General features: G+C 35.1%; 1 protein-coding gene across 44 annotated transcripts in view; it reads left to right on the forward strand.

The window, feature by feature from the left end:
* SOX6 (SRY-box transcription factor 6) overlaps positions 1-24,673 on the forward strand; it is a 581,952-nt gene that overhangs the window by 158,050 nt on the left and 399,229 nt on the right. For 2 of the 44 annotated variants that reach the window (XM_072725562.1, XM_072725578.1), the window contains exon 1: positions 16,562-16,650. The exons of the other annotated variants lie outside the window; for them this stretch is intronic. The gene's annotated coding sequence lies outside the window, so the exon portion shown is untranslated. Of the gene's footprint in view, positions 1-16,561; positions 16,651-24,673 lie in introns of those variants that run through there. 44 annotated transcript variants of the gene reach the window in all.

A 24,673-nucleotide genomic window follows, 5' to 3' on the forward strand; every position in this document is an offset into this window, starting at 1 on the left:
TGTAGACCTGAAACTAATGTAACATTGTATGTCAACTATACTAAAAAAAAAAATAGAGAAAAATTTTAAAAAGAAAATGGAACAAGTTTATAGACTTTTTTCCTGGGTTAAATGTCCAACTCTTGGTGGCTCCGGTCATAATCTCAGGGTCATGAGATTGAGCTCTGCATCAGACTCCCTGCTCAGAGCTGAGTCTGCTGGAGATTCTCTCCCTCTCCTTTTGCCCCTCCCCCATTCATGCACACATGCTCTTTCACTCTAAAATAAATAAATAAATAAATAAATAAATAAATAAATAAATAAATAAAATATTAAATATATAGTTTTCCTTCCTTCTAATAAAATAAGTTGAGGTTTGCCTATATTTTTAATATTCACTTATCTATTGCAGTTTGATATATTTGTTAGATGTATAACTTGGACAGGAATTGGAGAGAGTACTTTACCTGTGCTCTGAAGAAATATCCTCTGCTTGTTACATTTTCATATGTTAATCTTTTCATTAATATATGATTCTACTTAAGATCAACTTTAATGGATTTACCTCAGATTAGAAATCTTCTCACTAGTTTGGAAAAACTCAAAAAATGGAAATGGATATTGTAGTACAAATTTTGCTGTTTTCCTGGAAAAGTAATTGGAATTGTGATGAAAATTTATTCTCCAAATCTAGTTATGCACGTTCTACTCGACGTTTGTAAATCACATTTAAAGGAGTAATATTTTTAATGTATATTTGCCTTTTAGGAGGGCTCCATTTTATCTGTCTTTTCACATTGTTTGAAATATGTATGTAAAATATGTATGTAAAGACTAGGTTGATATTTGATCATCTCTCAAGCAATACTGAACCATTTTATATTAAGATTTTGTTACTTAAAATATTTAAAAAAACCAACATTAAGATAATATCCTAGGTTTTCTTGCTTTTTCCCCTGCCATTCAAGGATGTATATTCTCAGTCAAATTTGATCTTTTTAACTTGGCAAACCTTAAGTGACAAGGTCTTAAGTTGACACTGTTTTCTCCCTAATTCTTGTAGATTATAAATATGTTCCTCAGATCTAAGAGTCTTAGATCTAAATTCCTTGGGTGCTTATGTTCTCATAAGGAAATGATCATGTTCAGAGGTTGGGGTGTTAACTAGTCCAGGAGGCCAAGGCCCCCATTAGAACCACTGTAACATCAAGCCAAAGTTACAGAAGCCTTAACCTTTAAGAGTCCATGCAGAACAACAGCACATTTGGAATGGCATGCACACTTAGTTGTATGGGTGGAATTCCTCAGAGGTAGTGGATTTTGAAGTTTTATTATCTATCCTTAAGCAGGATTTCGCCTTTCCTCAAATGACCCCTAGTGTGCAACCCAGAAAAATTCAGTTTAAAATATAAAATTCCTGGGAGAAAAATGCTTTTGCTGCTGCTGTTTCTTCTTCTTCTTCTTCTTCTTCTTCTTCTTCTTCTTCTTCTTCTTCTTCTTCTTCTTCTTCTTCTTCTTTTTTTCTTTCTTTCTTTCTTTCTTTCTTTCTTTCTTTCTTTCTTTCTTTCTTCTTTCTTCTTTCTTCTCCTTCTTCCTCTTCTTTTTAAGATTTACCAACTTATTTGAGGGGGTGGGGAAAGGAGAGCAAGAGAGAATCCCAAACAGACTCCATGCTGAGCGTGAGCCTGACACAGGGCTCAAGCTCATGACCCTGAGATCATGACCTGAGTTGGAGCCAAAACCAGGATTCTGACACTTAACTGACTGAGCCACCCAGGTGCCCCAGAGAACTGTATTTTTTAATCCAGTAAAAAAAAATCTATAAATTTGTTGTTTTTTTCTTTCTTTTTTTTTTAAGGATTTTATTTATTTATTCATGAGAGACACACAGAAAGAGGCAGAGACATAGGCAGAGGGAGAAGCAGGCTCCCTGCAGGGAGACCGATGCAGGACCTGATCCCAGGACTCTGGGATCATGACTTGAGCCAAAGGCAGATGCTCAACCACTGAGCTACCCAGATGCCCCTCTACTTTCTTTTTTAAAAAATTTTCCTGGTACCCTAGAACCTGCTTCTAAGAGCCCTTCCTTTCTTCTTCTTACAACCCTTCAATGTGGTAATCTTTCTTTTTAGTCATTCACTATTTCTCCTACCCAAACCTATTCATGGGATAGTATCCTACAGGAGTCACATAGACTTTTATTATTATTGTTGTTAAAATTTTTTATGACATTTAAATTAAAACGATAACAAAAAATCTCACACAGAATTTCACAATGTGCAATCTGTTTTCGCTTTTACCTGCTTGTTTCCAGTCCTTGTCCATGTTTGTTCTTTTTTTTTAATTTCACATAACTATAATCAGAGCATGGATATCATTGGGTATTATTTGTTTTTCATTTGATGTTATATAATAAATATTTCCTGCCACAAAAAGCTTGCCATGGCCTATACAGACACGGGGAGATGCCCTAGTATGTCTTTCTTTAGAAGAGATCTGCATTTGGGTCTTATTTTGGATAGTTTTCCTCCTGGTCTTGAGATATTCCATTTACAATTAGCCTGAAGTTCTTACTGAGGGAAGACACAGTTTCTGTTTTTTTTTATGGGAATGCATCTTAACATTTACCATTAACTATGAAGTTTTTTGTAGTTTTATTCCCCTTATCTCTTGCATCTGTTGAGAAGTTTATAGACTTTTTCTTCTTTAATCTATGAATATGGCATCATTGGCAGAGTTTCTAAACCATGTAGCATTACTGAGATAAAAACCTACTTGTTCTTGATGGATTTTCATTTACACTGTAGAATTAATTAATATTTAAAGGATTTTTTGTTCTGTTCTTAAGTGAGATTAGTCTATAATTTTACTTTCTATGTAGTATGTTTACTTTGTTTTGGAATCAAGGGTATTTTAGCCTTTAAAGTGAGTTGGGAGTCATATATATTTTAGCCTAAGAGGAATTCATAGGAGTTCTAGAGACACAAAGTTTAAACTCTAGCTAGGAGGAAAAATATTTTTATCTGTAAAGTATTTTGAAACATCAACCTAAACTGGCATTTTTGTTTTGTTTTTTAAATTTTGGCACAGGGAGAGACTGGGGGAGGAAATTGGGAATAGAGAAAATGTTGGTAAAGCATGGAGGTTGCCTCCAGAAGTCTCTGTAAGTGTGGAGATTGCCTCTATATATTATTTTGGTGTTTATTTTTGAATATTTTTTGGCAGACCTATAGTATGATCAATTGGGATTAAGAGGAGGGTAGTTTTATGATGTTGGTTAGGGAAGATACTGGTTATTAGAGAAACCATTAACTGAACATTGAAAAAGGTTCCTGAACCAAAGTTGGAGCTACACATGATCTGAAATTTAAATACATTTTAATTAGTCTGTTTATGTCCCTAATACCCTTAAAAGGTAAAGGATTTGGAAAAAAAGGTACAAGGATAGAACTTCTCCTTCAGGTCCCACAATTTTCCCATTGGTTGCATTAAGCCATTTATGACATTGTTCTCTCTCCAAGACTCTCCTGGGAGTTAATTTTAGTTAGATTTTTATCTCTATAAAAAATCTGGGGAGTAGCTTAGAGTCCATATGTAATTTGACCGATGTTTCATTTCATCTTATAAAAAATAGTTCACAAATGTTAGGAACTCTTCAAGTTTGGCCTTTCTGAGTATCTGATATATGATTACTGATGCAATTTCTTACAAAAGAGGTGCTGACTTTCTTCTGTTCTTACTGTTCTAAATGTATGACAATTTAATTCAACACAATTTTTGAGCACCTACTCTGCACCAGGTACTGAATATTCAAATATGATTGTTCTTAAGGAGTTCAAGCTTTCTTTTTTCATCCTTGTTCTCTGAAGACTTTTTCTGATATCCAGGTGCTTTTGTTTTTCTTTCTTTTTTGCCAGTCAAAACAAAGAGATTTTTAAAGGAAAATTTGAGTTAAACCCAAGCTGCTTCTATTGAGAAGAATTAGTACAGCTCTCTGAACATGGGCCTATTGTTTGTTTAGAACCCAGTGTTAATGAGGGCACAATGCTTGTCTTGATTCTTATATGGACCTATTACCTTTGCTCTGTTTCATGGCCTTCAATCACTGATCTAATGGTTGATACTTGCTAAAGACCAGGTGAGAAGATTTGGTTGATCAAAACATTAGAAAACCAGTGCAAATGGCATTCTTGCCAGGTATCATCCTTGTTTATAAAAGGCAAACAATAATTTAGGGCTTCACTTTAAAACAAATCATTACTGATAAAGTTGTAAAGGGATAGGTGGAAAGTAAAAAAGAACTTAAAAGCCATATTATTATGTGATTTTTTTCCCTGTTCTCCATTAATTGGGTAATTCTTAAGATAGTTTTCCCTATGTCATTTAGTTTCCTTTTTAATATCTTTAGATGCAAGATTGAGCTTTGCTGGCCTTTCTTTCTTGTTCTTCGAGTGTTAGTGCCAGCTTTGGCAGCCCACATTGTCCGTGCTGGCTCCAATGAAGGAATGGCTGAAGGCTCCTTTTGGAGACCCACTTCACTGGTTATTTTAATTGCTCACAGGGATAATTGTTGAGTGGTGCTATATAGGATAGTATTTCCTTTGCCACAGGGTTTAGGAATTCTGCCCAGTAATCACTCCTACTCCTGCTAGATGAGTGTATCTGAGTGGAAAGACTGGTAACTGACTCTAGGTATCTCCCTAAAACCATGTGTAAGGCCTCTGTCACATTAACTCTTTGAAATTCATGCAGAAACCGTGAATACTTTCCTCGCTGATCTTCTGTTTCTTGTGGTCCAAAACAGAGAAATTTTTAGAGTTTAAAATTAGGACACCCTCTATCATGTAGCCCTGTGAGACCAAAGATTTTCTTTGCTTTCCTTTTTTTTTTTTTAACTGTCCGAGATATTAGAAGAACAATAGAGATTTGAGTGATGAGCGCTGAACTGAAAAAAAAAATTTAAAAACAGTGCTATTTCAGCTGCATTTGCTGTGGTGAAAGACTACAATATACTGTTTGCTGGTATTCTTTGGTGTTGGACTGTTAATACTTTCTGAGATATAGTGACAAGTTTCTGGATCCAGCATCCATTAGATGTTTTCTCAAACTTAGCTACTTCTGTAAGTGGAAAGGAGCCTTCTAAGACTCAAAGTTTGTAGTTTGAAACCCTTTATCAAGGAATAACTGATTCCCAACAGGCCAGTAAGCCAAAATATTTTAGTGTGTGTGTTGCCGAAGTGAGCACTCAGTAAGCCAGAATAAATGGTGAATTTGTAGAGGTCATATTTCAGAATTAACTGTATGGTTGCAGGTTTTAAATTGAAAATCAGTGGAGATGATTATTTTTTTGAAGAGTTTCTGTCACTTATTAAAATAAAAATGTATCAGTTTTGAGTGGCTATCTAGACTACATTAGTGCAAATGGAACAAAACAGAAACTTCTTCAGAAGAACTTTGGGAATCCTCAAAATGACCTTGACCTCTTTGCTAAGATTGATTGCTCAAAAGCCCCAATTTTCCTTCTTCCTTCGTTGTATCCATGACCTTTGTCATGAGACTTTACAGTGCCCTTCCATTTTAGAAGGGTTTTCTGACTCATCCCTTGACTCTAGGATCTATCATTTAACTTGCTTTGGCCAATGGGATGTTAGCAAAGGTGATACAAGTTGAGGCTTGTGAAAGTACTTGTATGTTTCTGTTCACATTCTTGCCCTTTTCTGTCCCCACGAGAAGAACAAGCTAGTTTGCTGGTGGATGAGACATATGGAGCAAAGTTGAATTACTCTAGTTGTCCCAGCCAAGGCCATCCTCGATCAGCCAAAAGCCGGCCAACCACAAGACATGTTGGTGAGCTCAGCTAAAAGCAGAAGAAGTGCCCAGCTGACTGCAAACACATGAGCTAAATAAATGCCTATTGTTTTAAGTCACTGAGTTTTGGGGTGGTCGAACCTGCAGCATTTTTGTGGCCATAGATAATTGATACAACCTCAGTTAACCTCTTTTAAAAAAGACTCAACTGGGCAAATATCACCGATGACTCCTAGTGATTTCTTGCTGTTTCAATGACAACATATGTTTCATAATGATTTCAAGAAATTCCTAGAGCTAGCCTCTCAGTGATACTTGTGTGAGACTTGATTTAAAGTGAAATATGTTTTCTTTGTGGGTCAATTTTAGGAACTCCGGAGATACCCCCACCCAGTCTATATTTTCAGCTAATGTATGTTACCCTTAACAGGGCACAGAGTCATTCAGTCTACAAAAAAGTTAAGGTAAAAAAAAAAAAGTGCAAATAGTGCAAATAATTAAGTCAAATTCATGTAGCAAGAAACACAAAAGCCAATATATCCTTTGTAAAGAGCAAATTTTGACTGGGAAGAAGAGGTGGTGGTGAGTGGAGTCAGTAAAATAGAAAAAAATGAGGCTCAAAAAAGGGAAACTGGCTTTACTTTAGGCTATTTGAAAACAACAAAGTGTAAAAGTGAATGTTGTGAATGAAGACTGAGCTTTCAAATCTTAATTCCATTTACACTCTGAAAGTCCAACTTATTAAAGGGGAGGTGTTGGATGAAAGAGGCAATGAGGTAGTTTTGTTAGGGACCTGGTGCTTTAATTCTTTCTTTGTGCTTTGACAACAAATGACTGTTGTCTTTTTTTACTTTCAGATGCTCTATTGCTATTTCATTCACTTTCTTTTGTTGTAGAAAGAAGTCTGCTTTTTAGTGAGTATATCGTTTAAGTAGAGGGCTGAGAATCCTGGTCCCCAGGACAGAGGCTAGGCTTTACTGATCTCTACTCAGAGAAGAGGTGCTGGATGGGGGAACCTGTACTTGGTTAATTCGTCATGTTAGTTGGAAAGGTCGTTATTATTTTGCACAGCAGTATGGTCACCTGGCGGTAGGTCATTAGCATTTTAGTCTTCTTTTCCTCACAACAATGCGCAACATGCTAATTAGAGGATTCTGAAAGCTAAGTAACCTGTTTTAAAACCAGACATTTTAATTTGCAGCTTTAATGGCTGTTTTTATAATAACTGGCTTTATTGGGGGTAAAAGCACTTCTCATGTTCCACTAGCAAGGCAGAGTATAACAGAAGCTGACAAAATTAAAAACCTCATAATGCGACCTTTGCCTGGGATAAAAGGCTGTTTCATAACAATTTCCTTTTGTTCTTTGTTTAAGCCATTACTCTAAAAGGAGCCTCCGATTAATCTAAGTAAATGCATCATTACAGTACTAATCCATGTCCTTCTGTCAGTGTCTGTTTTAATTAAATAAGAAATGCTCGCAGAAAGATATCACCCACAAAGCTGTGATTGGAGAAAGAAACACTGGTGGAACAGGGAAAGATTAAGAAGGGCTTTACCATTTTGTCCATTTGCATAGCTCCAGATGCCACAGTGTTTCAGGTTGAAAGAAAACTTACAAAAGAGTTTAACACACTTCACTCTTCTAGATTTAAAATAATGGGATTTACCAATGAAATTCTAATCATCCAATTTATCACATGTTAGACATTCCAAAGCAAGGAATACAACAGCTTGGGGTGTGTCTTTTAAACCTTTTATACAATGTTGTGTCATATCTATGAAAACATACCTGTCAAATTTGCATGGGGTTTTTCTTATTTCGGGTGACATGGATGGTGAAATCTAGTTGTGCATATACAACAGGATTTTTTTTCCTTTTTGAAGTATCTTGCAACTTTTATTTTGGTTAGGTTTTTTTCCCCCCTTATGGCTTCTTATTGATATGTTAAGAATTTAGGTGCTTAATTGGTTGTTAACAATGGAAAGTACATTTGATAAATGCTTATAAAATGAATATATCCAGTTAATATCACTGCACTGCTACGTAGAAACTCTTCTTAGCAGTAGAGTTACAGAATTCCCGTGGTGAGTGCTTTCTCCATATACGGGCCATTATTTGATGTAATGAAAAGAGAAAGTGTGCAACAGTGAGATTGTTAATTAATTTAGCCTAACAAGATGAAGATAAATGAAGCAAAGCACAGATTGAATGAAGCAAGAGGTCTTATTTACAATTTAATACACTTTTATATAATGCAGATTTCACTTGATAAAAAAAAACCCACAAACAACCCCACCCCAAAAATACCTAACAAGAAAGTACACTCCCTCCCACCACAGTTCAACACTAAAATCCACCTGACTTTACAGAAAACATGTACTGTGGCTCCATAGAGAAGACACTTTAACAATGTGTAAACAGTGCTTTTCTACTGCTAAGAATCCTATACTAGTTAACCTTTAACTTTAGTATTTCATTATTCTTGCTATAGAGTGGGGATGAACATAAAAATAATTATCTGGAAACCTTCGGGTTTTTTTGTTCTCCAGGTTATCCTGAGACATCTTGCTTCAGTTATTTAATAATCATTTTATTTTAATCCTTCTTTTTAAGCAAAGGAATGAAGCTTAAAAGTGAGAAAAGAAAAAAGAAAAAGAGCTGTGAGCCTTTTTACATGTGCTTGAATCTGTAGCAATTGTGCAGAATTCTTAAATTAGCATTATTTTTAAAAGTCTCCCTTTCAGAGATTAATGAGCTTTATCCAGTATTTGACCTTTTATCATTCTTGCTTTCTGCTCAGAAGTACTTCCTTCCTTCCTACAGTAGCTAGAAAAGACTGTCTCTTATCTTATGTTACTGTAGGCAGTGGTAACAGGGCTCTCTACAAATGGTGTTATTATGGTCACTATGTTTTTATCTCAGGGGTCACGAACAAATCCATGCAACTGCTTCTAAGGATTTCAATAAATAGGACTTTTTATCCAGACAATCGCCTTTTATGTTACTTTTAAACAAAACTACTAGTCCATCAAGAGTTTCAAAAGAAAACAATTCTACAGAGTGCCGGTATGGCCGCACAGACCAATCATCATGGCACCCATTCTCCAGTCCTTTATTTTTCAAGTCCACAACAATAGGTTGTTGATTCAATGGACAAGACCAGAACAATTAAGTTCTCTGTTTAGCAGCAGTGCAGCATTTTAATGCCCTTCTCTAATAATGGTCTCATTATTGTTATTCTAAGACTGGGCCTCAGGAGGAGGAATATTTGCTGGAGGTACGTCATTATTTTGCAAATTTCGATTAGCTCATCATGTTGTCTGTAGTGTGAAAATCGTAGCTAATTAGGGCAGCCAGTTAGACTACCAGCTTTTGAGCTTATGAGTTAAAAGGTAGCATACTTGATAGGCCAGTGATGTGAAAAAGGTGGTAAAAAGGAGGATTAGAGCAGTTGCCTTAGTAACTCCAACTTCCATCTGTGAGGGAACAATGGACTTGTGTTTCTCCCCCACCTTGGTGTAAAAATTGGTTTTGTTTTGAAAGGACAGGGTTCTTTTTATGACAATCTGGAATTCAGCCCAACTGAGTGTAGTTTTAGTTGTTAGGAGAGACCACTGGGGATAGGAAAGATGAAAGGTCATGGTGAGCTTCAAGGACATGAAAGGTTGTTGTCTCATGTAACAATGGTAGATTGTTTTTTTTCTAATATTTCTAGCCAGCCCCTAAGTCAGGTGATGGAACAAATACCTACAGTTTAGTCAGGTGAAACAGGAGGGGGCAGGGCAAGGAAAGGAGAAAAATGGGGTAAGAGAGAGTTTGTACTTTGTTTTAAAAAATAAAAGGGTAGCTTCAATTTGCTTTTATTAAACAAAGTGATATTTCTTTGTCACCATCTCTGAGATTCCAGTGTGCTTTGGATGGTTTGCCTCTGTGGGCCATCACATCTCTGGGAAGCTCTCCAATGTGTTAGGAAATGTGATTTAAGCTTTCTTCCTGAACTCCCAGGAGGACCAGTGATGTGATACTTAACAATAAATTTAGTTGTTGTAGCTTTCTCACATTATTGGTGTTCTTAAAAGGTTTTCCTTCAAATGCACACTGAATAAAATGAATGATAAATATGAAAGAAATTTGTTTCACCACTCTACAGGGTTTTATCATAAATTCTACGACTTCCATCACAGAAAGTTTACAGGAAACTGTTTAGATGTTGCTGCAATAGCAACACAAATTTTTCTCTCTGTACACAAGAAAGTGCAACCATTTTAAGAGCTATTGGGGTTTTGTATTACAGAGGAGGTGATAGGAAAGGATTGGACACAGTGTTAGTTCATAAAAATCCTCAAAACCAAATCACTCTCTCTGGGTTTGAAATACTTTCATTTCAGCAAAATGACTGGCTTCTATTTTCCTTCCATATCAATATTAAAATACTTGGTTGTGGTTGTGGTTGGTTGTGTGTGTGTGTGCGTGTGTGTGTGTGTGTGTGTGTGTGTGTGTGTGTGTGTTTGGAACCAGAGAGAGTATAGGAACACTATCCTTTTAGGCAAAAGGATCATCTTTTGATGATCAAAGGATCCTTCATATTTCTTGCTCTCTATTGTCCCCAAACAACCCTTGTATAATTGAAACTGGACTTGGTCCAGGAGATTGGGGAGATTTTCAAATTTTCTTTTAATACCAGGTCTTTGTTTTCTTACTTTTTCTAGCCAACTGTCTTTATTGCTATAGCCTTTCTTTCTCTTTCTTTCTTTCTTTCTTTCTTTCTTTCTTTCTTTCTTTCTTTCTTTTAGAAGTTGTGTTCTTTTAATTTATTGTGGGCATGAAACACTTCTTTCCTTCTTTTTTCTTCCGTCTATTCTACTTCCTCCTTCCTTCTATTGTGGGCATGAAACACTAGAGTTTAAGGACTTTTGAGATTATCTAGTCCAACTCTTATATTTGAAAAATAAGAAGAGGCTGGAAAGTTGAAATGACTTGCCCAAGATAACTCAACTAGTTAGAGGTAGACAAATAGATGCCATTTGCTATGCTATTTGAATATAAAAACTTAAAATCAAAGGAAGAATGAAGAAACATTATAGGAACATGTCTTGTTTACTGGTGATTTTAGAGGCTGTGGGGAGATGGAATAAAGCTAATATCTGGTGGTGGTGGTGCTGGGATTTGGATCAGATTTTTATAACTATTAAAGGTTCGTTTAAAAACTCCGCACAAAACCACAGCATAACTGGGGAGAGATGTACCTCAAGGTTCTGGCATTGCATTCAGAATCTGCAGCATCTCTTGATCTAGGCACTGTGTGAGACACCTTCACACACAGTATTATAATTTTAAACACTTTTTCTTTCTAGTTTGACAAATTAGTTTACTGTTCTGTTTTTTAGTTTTTGCATCTGTAGAAAGGGACCTGATACTATCCAACTTTATTAGGTGTTAAAAGACATAAGAATCAGTATATGATTGAAAAAATATAATGTATATTCAGAATATTATGTGTATATTTGTGCTTTATCTAAACAGACACCCCAAGACAAATATGAATCATATTATTTAGATCAATATAAATGCTATAGTTTAGTTTTTAGAATTATGCAGAGTATATTTAGAAATTTTGGATTGTATTTAAACATGGAGGAGAAAATAAAATAATCCATGATTTCACCTTATTGTTTTGTAATAAAAACCTTTACTCCCCAGTAACATTTTGCTATATTTCATTTCAGTATTTTATCTATGTGTGTATGAGAAGAAAGAACATGTCTAGCTTGTTTACTCCTCTCTCTCCGATGCCCAGAACAGTGCATGGCTCATAGTAGGTACTGAAAAATAGTTGAGTAAATGAAAAGAAATTTCAAAATTGGATCCTACTATAGATATGTTTTTGTATTTAAAAAATCATTTTATTACATTTTCCCATTAGTAGTTTTTGAAAACATGATTTTAAATTACCATATTATATACCATATTGATGTACTGTAATTTGTTTTAGTATTAGAGTATCAATTTTAACTTTCACTCTTATAATATCAAAGTTATAATATGAAATGTTCACCAATATAAAAATATAAATATGAAAGTATATTATATGGAATATAAATATTAAAATTAATTTATAAGACTATCTTCAATTTATCACTAAAGTGGTAAAATTTAAAAGTTGGTGAAAAAACCTTTCTATGAGCAAAGAATCACAGCAGATGTCATCACCTCCTTCAACTTTTTGCTTAGATATCATCTTCTCAATGAGGTCTATCTTGACCACTCTATTTAAATTAATTTAACTAATTAATTTTTAATTGAAGTATGGTTGATATCTAATAAAATATTATTTTCAGGTGTACAGCATAGCGATTTGACTTTTATATACAGTATGAAATGCTTATCCCCCATAAGTGTAGTTACCATCTGACAACATATTATGTTATTATAATATTATTGAGTATATTCTCTATGATATATGTTTCATCCCTGTGACTTACGTATTTAATAACTGAAGTTATAATTCCCTTTTACCTATTTCACTCCGCCCCCCCACTTCCCCTTTGGCAACCACTGTTTTTTTTCTCTATATTTATGAGTATTTATTTTTTGTAGTTGTGATTTTGTTTGTTTGTATATTTGTTCTTTGGTTTTGTTTTTTAGATTCCACATATAGGTGAAATCATATAGTATTTGTCTCTGACTTATTTCACTTACCACAATACCTTCTGATTCATCCATGTTGTTGAGAATGACAAGATTTCATTCTTTATAATGACCGAGTAATATCTCATTTTATTTATATACCATACCTTTATCCATTTATCTATGGATGGACACTTGGGTGGCTTCCATATCTTGGCTGTTGTAAGTAAATAATGCTCCAGTAAACATAGGAGTATATCTTTTTGAATTAGTGTTTTTGCTTTCTTTGAGTAAATATCCTGAGGACTGATCACTCTATTTTAAAATTGCAACCCTCCAGGGGTGGCTGGGTGGCTTAGTCAGTCAAGTGTCCAGCTCTTGATTTCGGCTCAAGTCATGATCTCAAGGTTGTGAGATCAAGCCCTCCACTGGGCTCCATGCTGGGAGTGGAGCCTGCTTAAAATTCTTTCTCCTTTTCCCTGTGTCCGCCCCCCCCCCCCACTAAGTTGTAACCCTCCAAACATTCCTGATTTCCCTAATGCTGTTCTATTTTTTTCCATAGACTTTATAAACTTTTAATATAATTTGTATATCTATTAAATTTATTGGCCCTCTTTCTCGTATATTTCCTGGAATATAAGCTCTACATAGCAGAGAATTTTTGACTGTTTTAGTCACTCATATTCCCCAACATCTTGAATAATGCCTAGAACCTAAGAGGTGCTCAACAATATTTGAATGAATACATTTATTAAAATTTAAAACACTGGAAGTGTCTATTTTTTAAGGCAAGAATCAATACTTTTTTCTTCACATGGGTAATGTTCATCAACCAATACCTGCTAAGCACTTCTGTCTTCTGAATGTTAATATGTACACATTAACCAGTTAAATTAAATCATAGCACTTGACTGAATCTTAAACTATATTGGATACAGTCTTAATTTCTTGCAACAAATGCTCTAAGCTTTGGTTGTGCAGAGTCACACTGAACTCTTGCTTTAGGGACATGGTTCTGGATAAGAAATGTCACCAGTGTCAATCCAAATGAACCTTTCCTCATCTAAACATGCTTCTGGTAAGACTCGAAAGGTTTGTGTCTGACCTAGACAAACTTCGGTTATCTACTTATTTACTTATATTTTGGGATGATTTTATCTTATACTGCCCCGATTGATATTGGTCCTATTCCTGAAATTTTCTTAAGAAAGACATTTTAACTCTTTGAGGAGCCTACACACAGTTTTCCAGAGTGGCTGCACCAGTTCACATTCCCACCAACAGTGCAGGAGGGTTCCCCTTTCTCCACATCCTCTCCAACATTTGTGGTTTCCTGCCTTGTTAATTTTCCCCATTCTCACTGGTGTGAGGTGGTATCTCATTGTGGAGAACTTTGTGGAGGTTCCTCAAAGAGTTAAAAATAGACCTGCCCTACGACCCAGCAATTGCACTGCTGGGGATTTACCCCAAAGATACAGATGCAATGAAACGCCGGGACACCTGCACCCCGATGTTTCTAGCAGCAATGTCCACAATAGCCAAACTGTGGAAGGAGCCTCGGTGTCCATCGAAAGATGAATGGATAAAGAAAATGTGGTTTATGTATACAATGGAATATTACTCAGCTATTAGAAACGACAAATACCTACCATTTGCTTCGACGTGGATGGAACTGGAGGGTATTATGCTGAGTGAAATAAGTCAATCGGAGAAGGATAAACATTATATGGTCTCATTCATTTGGGGAATATAAAAAATAGTGAAAGGGAATAAAGGGGAAATGAGAAAAAATGAGTGGGAAATACCAGAAAGGGAGACAGAACATGAGAGACTCCTAACTCTGGGAAATGAACTAGGGGTGGAGGAAGGGGAGGTGGGCGGGGGGTGGGGGTGACTGGGTGACGGGCACTGAGGGGGTTACTTGATGGAATGAGCACTGGGTGTTATTCTATATGTTGGCAAATTGAACACCAATAAAAAATAAATTTATAAAAAAAAGACATTTTACAAACTGTTTATTTCTTTCAATGCATATGGTTTATACTTAAAAAATATAAAAGTTAACAAAACAATGGTCACTATATTTTTGGGGGTAGGTTTTGGGTAGGTGTTAACTATAATCTTTATAAAATAGCAATTTATTAGCTATAATAATCCCTTACATCTATAAGGCATTTATAGTTTCAAATCTTTTAATAAATATGATCTTGTTTTAATTATCAGAATAATCTTAGACAGACAGGGCATGATTTACTAGACCTATTTAGGGACTGAGGCACAAAACTATTAAGAGACTTAATCTAGATCACAAATCTAGGAAGTTATAGAGGCCGTGAGAAATCCAAGTCTTCAGAGTTCTACTAGTCCAGTATTGTTTTTCTTTTACTTACTTAAACATTCTCCCCACATTAAATAATCATTGTCCTGTTGACCTTTCTTAATAGGTTCCAAGAAAATATAAGCAAATGATTAGAATTAAAATTTTTTTCACTTTATTTTACGTAGTATACTATTCCAGTTTTCAAGAATTTTTCTTTAGCTTTCCCTGGTTCTTTTTAAATAATCATTATCTAAAAAATAAAATAAAATAAAAATAAATAATCATTATCTTTAATTTTCTTTTTTTGCTCATAGTTGGTACACAATGTGGCATTAGTTTCAGGTATACAACATAGTGACTCAACAATTCCATACATTATGCTATTCTCCACACCAATGTAGCTGCCGTTTGTCACCATTCAATGCTATTATGATATATAGTCATTGACTATATTCCTTATGCCATGTCTTTTATTCCTATGACTTATTAATTGTGTAAATGGGGGCCTGTATCTCCCATTCCCCTTTACCCATTTTGCCCATCCCCTTGTCCTCCCATAGACATCATCTTTTCCTTTATTCCGAATACAAACATGAACCTTTGTAACAATTTGTGAAACCAGCGGCTGCCATGTCTATGTCTTTTCGTCTTGTAGCTAATTGTTCATTTCACAGCTCTACACGTGATTAAGCAAGTTCTGTTCCATCACAACAGGCATAGAGCAGACTGTTAGAGGAGTGGAACAGCCTTGGAATAAAGTGAACATAGCAGGCAAAATGCATTCACTAAAAGACTGGACAATGAATACCAACAGGTCCATATATGTGGAAGGAAGACATAAAACAGGAGATTAAAGTGTTTAGTTAGGCAAACAAAGCAAGAAATGTCTGGGCAAGAGGTAGTTCATGATTTAGGCAGCTAGGCCACCATAAGGCCATAGACAACAGGGGTAATTAAAGGACAGATTCTGGTTTCTGAGTAGACCACAAGTGAAAGATTACCATAACCATGTAAGGGTCATGGTCTTAGGTGGCTAATGTATTTAGATACAGGAAAGCAATGTAGAATCCTAGTTATTAGGATCAAAGTAAAAGGTTGAGGTCAACCTAGCATCAGGATTAATTGATTTCATTCTGAGTCCCAAAGGATTGTGTTGGAGTCTCCTTAGATGAGGTCAGAAATGGCTTTCAAACTTTAAGTGTACATAAGAATCACCTGAGGTGCTTTGGATTTCCGAGGTGGGGCCCATGTATCTATATTTTAACAAGCACTCAGATTTTTCTGATGCAAGTGTTTATAGGTCACATTTTGAGAAAATGCCATAAAGCCTGAGATGGTACTTACTGTAGAATAAGAGATCAAGTATTACAACTGTTGAGAGAGGAAGCAGCTGGGTGTTTAAAGTTAGACCTTTATACTAAGAGAAAAGTGTTTTCTAGCCCAGAGCTAATCTGTATTTATCTGCATGTAAATAAAGCAGAAAACACAGGCTAATAAGCACTGGACTGGTGTGTTGTAAGCCTATTATATTTCTCTCTTCATGTATCTTGTTTCTTGTGTTTGTGATTTGACCACTTTTGTAATATCTAACATAAAGATTTATACCTTTTAGTGTAAGAAAGTAAGGTTCATTGTTCTTTTGTGCCTAATCTGAACTGTCCCTCATTTTTATTTTCCATTTGTTATCTGCATAATTGAATTTCACCCTTTTCTTCCTGCTTCATAAATTGATTAGCATGAGTTGGGCAGACTGCTGTAATACTAAGGGTTAACCAGAAGAGAATTACAAATGAACTATCTAGAAAGTTGATTATTAATCCAGCTAGAGAAGAAATATCCTTTTACTTAGCAAGAATGAGTATCCGAAGCGCTGATAATATTGTTCAGGCAGTGAGGTGGAATGGCAGAGCTTGGTAAGTAAAACAAAACTTGGAATTAATCTTTTATATTCATTTTTTAAATGCCCAGAATGTTAATATATTTAAACAGTTAGATCTATTATGAATTTACAAGTTGCCAGAACAAATCTAAAAAGTTCTGAATGTGTTTGTTAGTGAGATCTCTACCTAGGCTATCGGTAAAAGTTAACTGAAAATTATTTACCTAAGTAGATAAATATGTTTAATTTTGAATATTTATAAAAACACACGATTAGATTTGTGATTAAGAACAAGGAAGTGGGCATGGAGGAATGATTACTAAAACAATCTGAGTCCAAACCTCAGACTAAAGAATATTGAGTGGCAAACTTTTTTTTCACGAGAGCAAATTCTTAGGTATCAAAATATAATTTAAAATATAATATTCAAATAAAATTCAGTGAGATACTTTCCAGACTTGCAGGTAACAAAAACTGTCATAGGTTCTCTTATTTTCTGGGTCCTAACACTCATTTCATCATGATGTTTAAGGACCTTTCTAAAGACAGCTTTTATTGTATTTGTGAATTGGAAGGAAAGAAATGAGAGGATCTGTGCTATTTGTACAAAGAAAATTAAGGGAAAAGATAAGATTTTAATAATGTTCTTGCATCAAAGACTGCTTCTCCTGTTGTAGAAGAAATTTTGATGTCAATATTCAATTCAAAAGATTGAAGCTTGCATGAATTACTTGACATTACAAAAATGAGCCTTTTAAACATAGTATGGACTGTACTGAATATTATTGCAGCTTTGGGCAACCATAAATCATTTCAGTGTAGCATTGTACTTAGGAGAAATTAGCAAACTTACTGAACTGACGTTAAATTGTAACTGTGTACGGTCAAATGCAGAATTTTAACCCTTTTCTTTAAGGTATTTCTTTAGTGGCAATAAAAAGGCCTCAAATTAATATTTTGTTGTTTAATGCTTCAATGAGAACAGAAAAAGTGTGTCTATGAAACTATAAACTCAATATTGGAAATATATACCTGTGCATGTATTTGTGTGTCTGTGTTTATGAATATATACAGTATATTCAGTATATAGTCAATATATACAATATATGCATTCAAAATGCCAGAGCACCGTTTGGCCATATACACTCAGCTTTTTCTTAGTTCCAATGTTCTGGCCCATATTTAGGAGTAAGAATGTAAGTATAGACCATAATAAGTGAGATAATAAAGATAACAGTTAAAATTTATTGAGCTCTTGTGGGCTAAATGCTATGTTAAATGCTTTATCTCATTTAATCCTCATATTAACTCTGGGGATGTTGGAAAGCTACAAGGATTATAGTGTATGCTAAAATAAAAGATAAGCTAATTGAAGAGCCTCTAAGATCTGACGCTAAAGTCTAGAAAGTAAAGGCCCGGGAAACAAAATGTATAAGAGGGGAGATCCCTTAATTCCGTGTGCTTGTCTTTCTCAAAGTTGGAAGATTTATTTAATATGAACCTTAGAAAGAAGAGGAGAATGAAATGAAGCAGTGAATTCTTAGCATTCATTAATTTCTTTAAAAAATTTTATGAAAATTATATAAAAAGGTATAAAGTGTGGGTTAAAATATCTATGTATTTATGAGAAATAAAAACTTACCAATACAGAAGAAGCCTCTTGTGAACTCTTTCTCAATTTCACGTCTTCCTCTCTTTTTGCCAGAGGTAATCACTCTTGAATTTGGTGTTTGTCATTGCCATGCCTCTCTTTATTCTTATGGTTAAATTCCATGTTCTTTATACAAGAGGAAAAACTCCACTTCCTATTCTTTGAAATCCGAAAAAGATCTTTTCTTGGCTTTTTATTGCACTTTAGTTAAAACAAAAAATTCTTTTAATCTGCAAAACCCCTGCACATTCAGGCCACTGCATTACCAGCCTCAGCTCTTGCCTATCCCCCAAGTTCTTTCTTTCTTTCTTTCTTTCTTTCTTTCTTTCTTTCTTTCTTTCTTTCTTTCTTCTTTCTTTCTTTCTTTTTTAAGTTTTATTTATTTATTTATTTATGATAGACAGAGAGAGAGAGAGAGAGAGAGAGAGAGGCAGAGACACAGGAGGAGGGAGAAGCAGGCCCCATGCCGGGAGCCTGACATGGGACTTGATCCTGTGACTCCAGGATCGCGCCCTGGGCCAAAGGCAGGCACTAAACCTCTGAGCACCCAGGGATCCCCCCAATAGTTCTTTCTAATTCAGCTGCTATACTGGTCTGTATCTTTCACATTTTTCCTGCTCTAAGGTCTTCACATAATGCTGTCTTCTCAACTGGAATACATTTCTTCCCACTCTTTATCAGAATGTCTTTTGCTCATCCTTCAGGTCCCTGTTTAAAAATGTCATTTCTTCAGATAAGGCTTCTCTGATCCTTCTAACTCCAATCTTGTCTGTCTGTAAAGACCTTGCTTCCCACTCTATTTCATAGTAGTACTGCAATTTTAAATTATGTACGTGTGTGAATTTTGTTTAATGTCTGTCCTTCTTCTAGACTGATCTATTTTGTTTTCAGATGTCTTCCCTTGCATTTAGCACACATGGTCTGGTATATGACAGGCATTCAATAAATATTTGTTATTACGGAGGAGAATATAGTGAATGAGAAAAAAAAAGAAAGGGATTGAGAGAAAGAAAATTACATAAAAATGGCCTGTGGTTTAGTTTGCATATACTGTTTAGGTAAAATTATGCAATTTAAAGCTAGCAAAGATTGGGATGAGGGAGGTGGCTGGGACCTTTTTGGTTTCTTATCCTCTAGCTATAGAACATTTGACAGCTTTTCTCCATTGTTGCTGCTTATTTTTCAGTGAGATCTTTCACTCTGTATTTTCATTTTGGGAAATCTCCATTCATGGATGCAAAAACTGAGCTTTCAAACTAGAAATTTATAGAACAGCTCCAGTGGCTATAATCTTAATGTGGAAACTCTACAATGGGCTCTAAAAATCTGGAAAAATTTAGGACATGTAGTTGAGAAAATATATCTGATATATTCACATAGGAAAGCCATGAAGCCAATTGTAAGAGTTTGAAGTGGGTAATTATAGCTAAAATATTAATATGGGTGATAATTGCTATAATATTGTTAGGCAGTCTGGGTTTTTTTTTTTTCAGGAGAATATAGAAAAGGTTGTAAAAAAGGGACAAAAATGAAGTCAGTCTGAGAGGAGGGCTAGGGTTTCAAAATATAGAATATACATACCTTGTACTCTATCTGAATCTTTGCTGACATTTGTAGTTAAAATCTGAGGCTTTAAAATTATGCTGAAATGTTGGGGTTTTTTTTGGTGGGTGGTATGGGAAAAGGAGATACAAAAGAAGAAAAAAAAAGAATTTAATTAACATGTCAGTGTTAAAAGGAGAGAATTTATAGAATGCTTCTTTGTGGTCATGGAAGGTCCCATTATTTAATAATTTTGTACCTTAAAAAAATAATTTTGTACCTTAGGGGCACCTGGGTGGTTCAGTTGGTTAAGTGTCTGACTCTTGATTTTGGCTCAGGTCATGATCTCAGGGTTGTGAGATTGAGCCTTATGCTGGGCTCCATGCTGGTGTGAAGCCTGCTTAAGATTCTGTCTCTCCCTCTCCTCCTACATCCCCTCTAAAAAATTTGTACCTTAAATTTTTATTATACTTTATACTTATAACGTGAACTTTTTCATATATTATGTTGTATAATCTTCGGGTAAAACTTAGAGTCTTATTATCTTTGTTTCAAATGCTAGGAAAACTGGGATAGAAATCAGACAGGAGCTTGGACAAAAGCTTAAAAAAAATCCTAGGTATAGTTTTCTAGGGCAGACTAATATTTGCTCCAGCTCTACTCCTTCAAAAAGATTTTGATTGGAGGGTATAATTAGGTTCTTCAAAGGACCATGACCAATTAGGTGAAAGTCCTGTATAGGTTTTTCAGACTTAAACATATTGAATTTTTTTTTGTAATTTTCTAGAGATACACAGTAGTTAACAATCTCCAGAAAAATGGAAATGAGATGGTTAAGTGCATATAATTAACAGACACATTGCTAAGCCTATTCTAAATTAAGGTTTATGAATGAAGTTTAACTGTCCTAGTTCATGCCTGATATCTTAGGGACTCAAAAATAAGGAGAAATAGGTGTGATCTTGTAAGAATGAAATACTGTAATTTGGAGTAAATGAACTATAGTTCAAATAAAACCATGTGATTAAGCAGAGAGTACAAGCCCCTTGGATGGAAACCCGTCACATGAATTCAGGATAGACACATTCTCGTGCCTATTTAAAAGATTTTTAAAAAAGGAATAGTGGAAGAGAGTGTGTATGTTGCATATATACATGTGTGCAGGCAAGTGGAGGGATAGTTCTTTGGAGACAAGTGCCAGGAGTATTTGTAATGATTAGCCAGGAAGGCTGTGTGCTGCATTAGGGTAAAAGCCAAAACTTGTATTTTTCAACTGGGTAAATAATCTGGTTGCAGAGAAATTAAATTTTTTTTTTTTTTTACCATTTCTAGGGCAGTTGGTAGAAGCTTCTCTTAGGTTAAAAGAACAAGACATGTTTACCCTGAGGAAAGAAGTTTTAAGAGAATCCAGTAGCTGTCTGAAATGGCTAAAGTGCTGTATAGGGAAAGAGTGTATACTCTGGAGGGTCAAACGTAAGTTAGCAGTAAAAGTCACAAGGAGCCAGAATCACAGGAATGGTGGAAGACAAACACTTTGTAACAGTTACAGTTGTCTAAAAATGGAATGAGTTTCTTTGCTGAGGTAGTGAAGGGCTTATTACTTAAAGGAATTGGGGAAGAAGGTTAAAAAGTTGAGTTATACCAAGTTATTTCAGTATTAAAGTTTATAAGAAGATGTCTTTATGTCAACTGGCTAAGAAGGGGAGGTGAATCAACATAAGGAACAAAGATACATTCCTCAAGAAAGAATCAATCAAGAAAGAATGAACTTCATAAAGGCCAGATTTCCTCTCCGGATTCCTCAATCATGCTTACTCTAGTATGTGAATAAGAAAATTGGTATATTTTTATCTGTTGGCAGCCATTTGATATCTGAAAATAATCCAAAGAAAAACTTTAGACTTCACCTGCCATCCTTAACCCTCAGAAAAATTAGCATAAGAAAATGGAAGTATATTTTAAGGGGAAAAAAGAAATCAGTTCGTTTCTTCATTGGTTCTAGATCTGGAGAATAAGAATTTAGTCTCACGGACAACAGATTTAAAAAGAACACTAAATTTGTATACATTTATTTATTTATTTATTTATCTATTATTTTTTTAAAAAGATTTTACTCGTTAATTTATGAGGGACACAGAAAGAGGCAGAGACATAGGCAGAGGGAGAAGCAGTCTGCCTGTGGGAAGCCCTAATGTGGGACCAAAGGCAGACCCTCAATCACTGAGCCACCCAGGTGCCCCTTTATACTTATATTTAAAAGGCTCCTGAGCTTCTGGTATGTTGACAAGATAAAGGATCACATTTTTTAGCATCTCAGAGATTTTCTGTTATTTCGATTTGTCCTTATTGAGGTAATACATTTCATTTAAACTAAAAATAATTAAAAATTATACAAGTATAATACATAAATACATTTTTGTTATGGAATAGTTCCTGGCATATAGCAGGCATTTATTAAATATTCAATGAATAATTATTGGGAAAAAAGTAAAGAGAATTTACTTTAATTTTTAATGTCTCTCTCCACCCTAAATTCTATTTCTCTTCTCAAACATAATTGCTATTCTTAATCTGGTTTGTATGCTTCTAGACCTCTTTCTATATAATTATATACAAGTATACACAATTATATAGATATATTCAATTTTATTTTGTGTGAGGTAACACTTCTCCTTTTCACAAATATTTTACATATCCTTTTTTATTCATTAAAATTACAACTGAGGGGGATCCCTGGGTGGCTCAGCGGTTTAACCCCTGCCTCTGGCCCAGGGCGTTATCTTGGAGACCGAGGATTAAGTCCCACATCAGGCTCCTAGCATAGAGCCTGCTTCTCCCTCTTTCTGTGTCTCTGCCTCTCTCTCTCTCTCTCTCTCTCTGTGTGTGTGTCTTTCATGAATGAATGAATAAAAAAAAATCTTAAAAAAATAAAATAAAATTACAACTTAGATTTCTGTCAATATATATAGCTTTACGTTATTTTTTTTTCTTTTTTTAAAAGATTTTATTTATTTATTCATGAGAGACAGAGAGAGAGAGAGGCAGAGACACAGGCAGAGGGAGAAATAGGTTCCATACAGGATGCCCTATGTGGGACTCAATCCCGGAACTCCGGGATCACACCCTGAGCCAAAGGCAGACGCTCAGCGCGTCACACCTTATTTTCTTCTATGTAGTATTTTATACTATGTTATATTATTATGTTGATAGACATCTGAGTTAGTTCCAATTAAAATATTCTCAGTTGAAATTTTAGGTATTTAGAACTTGGAGGATGGCAAAACTTTACTATGTTCTTAAATAAATAACTGGGCACAGAAAAATTCTATTTGGTAGGGTTATGAGAATTAAAGACATTGTAGGCAGAAGTATTCTGAATATGTAACACCATGGAGGAGTGAAAAAGTGTGGTGTCATTTAATCCTTCATTAAGGCAATATAATTAGTTTTTTAAAAAATATTTTTATTTATTTATTTGAGACAGAGAGTGTGAGAGAGAGCACAAGCATGGGGAGCAGCAGAAGCAGGCTCCTCATTGAGCAGGGAGCTTAACACCTGGCTGGATCCTAGGATCCCGTGATAATGACCTGAGCCAAAGGCAGATACTTAACTGACTGAACCATCCAGGCACCCCAAGGCAATGCAAGAAGTTTTATTATCAGAGGATATTTGGTAGTGAGAAAAGGCCATTTAATTAATCCATTTAAAATTAAGTGAAAGTAACAGCTATAACTCTGGACAAAACTCAAAAAACTATCTGAAGACACTGGAGAACAACCAAAAGCAGGCTACATCTTGAAAGGAGATGGAATTTGGAAGAAGGGGGGGAGGATATTGGGGTAAGGTAATCATTTTTAAGGTTTCCCGCATGAGGGCAGGCCTGTGTTGGGCTAATAAAATGCCAATAGAAAAATTAGCAGTCTTTCTGGCCTGGAGAACCAGAACAGACTTTGGGGCAACCATAGCTGCTGGGAAGTGAGGAGGTAAACCTGGGGGAAAAAAAAGAGCCACAGAATGGGGGCCCCAAATTCTATGTACAAACTTTGCCCCAGTCTCTGATCCCTAAACCATGCATACACATGACCAGCTTTAAGGAGCCCAGGTAAGGCTCAAAGAACTGAACAGATTATTTGAGCTGCTTCCCACACACTCCAGTGAGACAGAATAAGCCATTTGGGTCTGAGTAAATAAGTATCTTGCTAAAACAAACAAAGATGACACCCTTTAGAGTATTATAAAAGAATCTCCGTGACCTAATGATCATGATATCTAAGATATAATCCAAAATTACTCAACAATATGAAGATCAGAAAAATATGGGAAAAATAGGACATTTTATCAGAGAGAGAGAAATTACAAAAAGAACTAAATGGGAACTTTAAACTGAAATATATAATATCTAAAATATGAAAATATTTGATGGGCCAGTCAGTAAAGATCACAGAGGAAAAAGTCAGTGAAATTGAAAATTGATCAATAGAAATTATCCAAATTAAAGAACACAGAAAAAATTGGAAATGAAATGAATACATTAGGGACATGTAGGACAATATTAAAAGGTCTAACATATATAATAAGTTCCAGAAAAAAAAAGGAAAGCAATATTAGGGTGGAAAAAGTACTTGAAGAAATCATAGCCCCAAATTTCCAAATTTGGTGAAAGATACAAGTTTACAGATTTAAGAAGTTTGATGAACTCCAAACAGGATAAATACAAAGAAAAGTACACCAAGGCATGTTATAATAAACTGCTAAAAAAAAGAGAATACTTTGTAGGTAAAAGTTACTTGTTTTATAAGGTCCAAGAAAAAAGAACCCAACCCACCCATATCAGGAATGAAAAAAGAATCATCACTACAGAATT

This window comes from Vulpes vulpes, chromosome 11, assembly GCF_048418805.1.
Source record: "Vulpes vulpes isolate BD-2025 chromosome 11, VulVul3, whole genome shotgun sequence".
NCBI lineage: Eukaryota > Metazoa > Chordata > Mammalia > Carnivora > Canidae > Vulpes > Vulpes vulpes.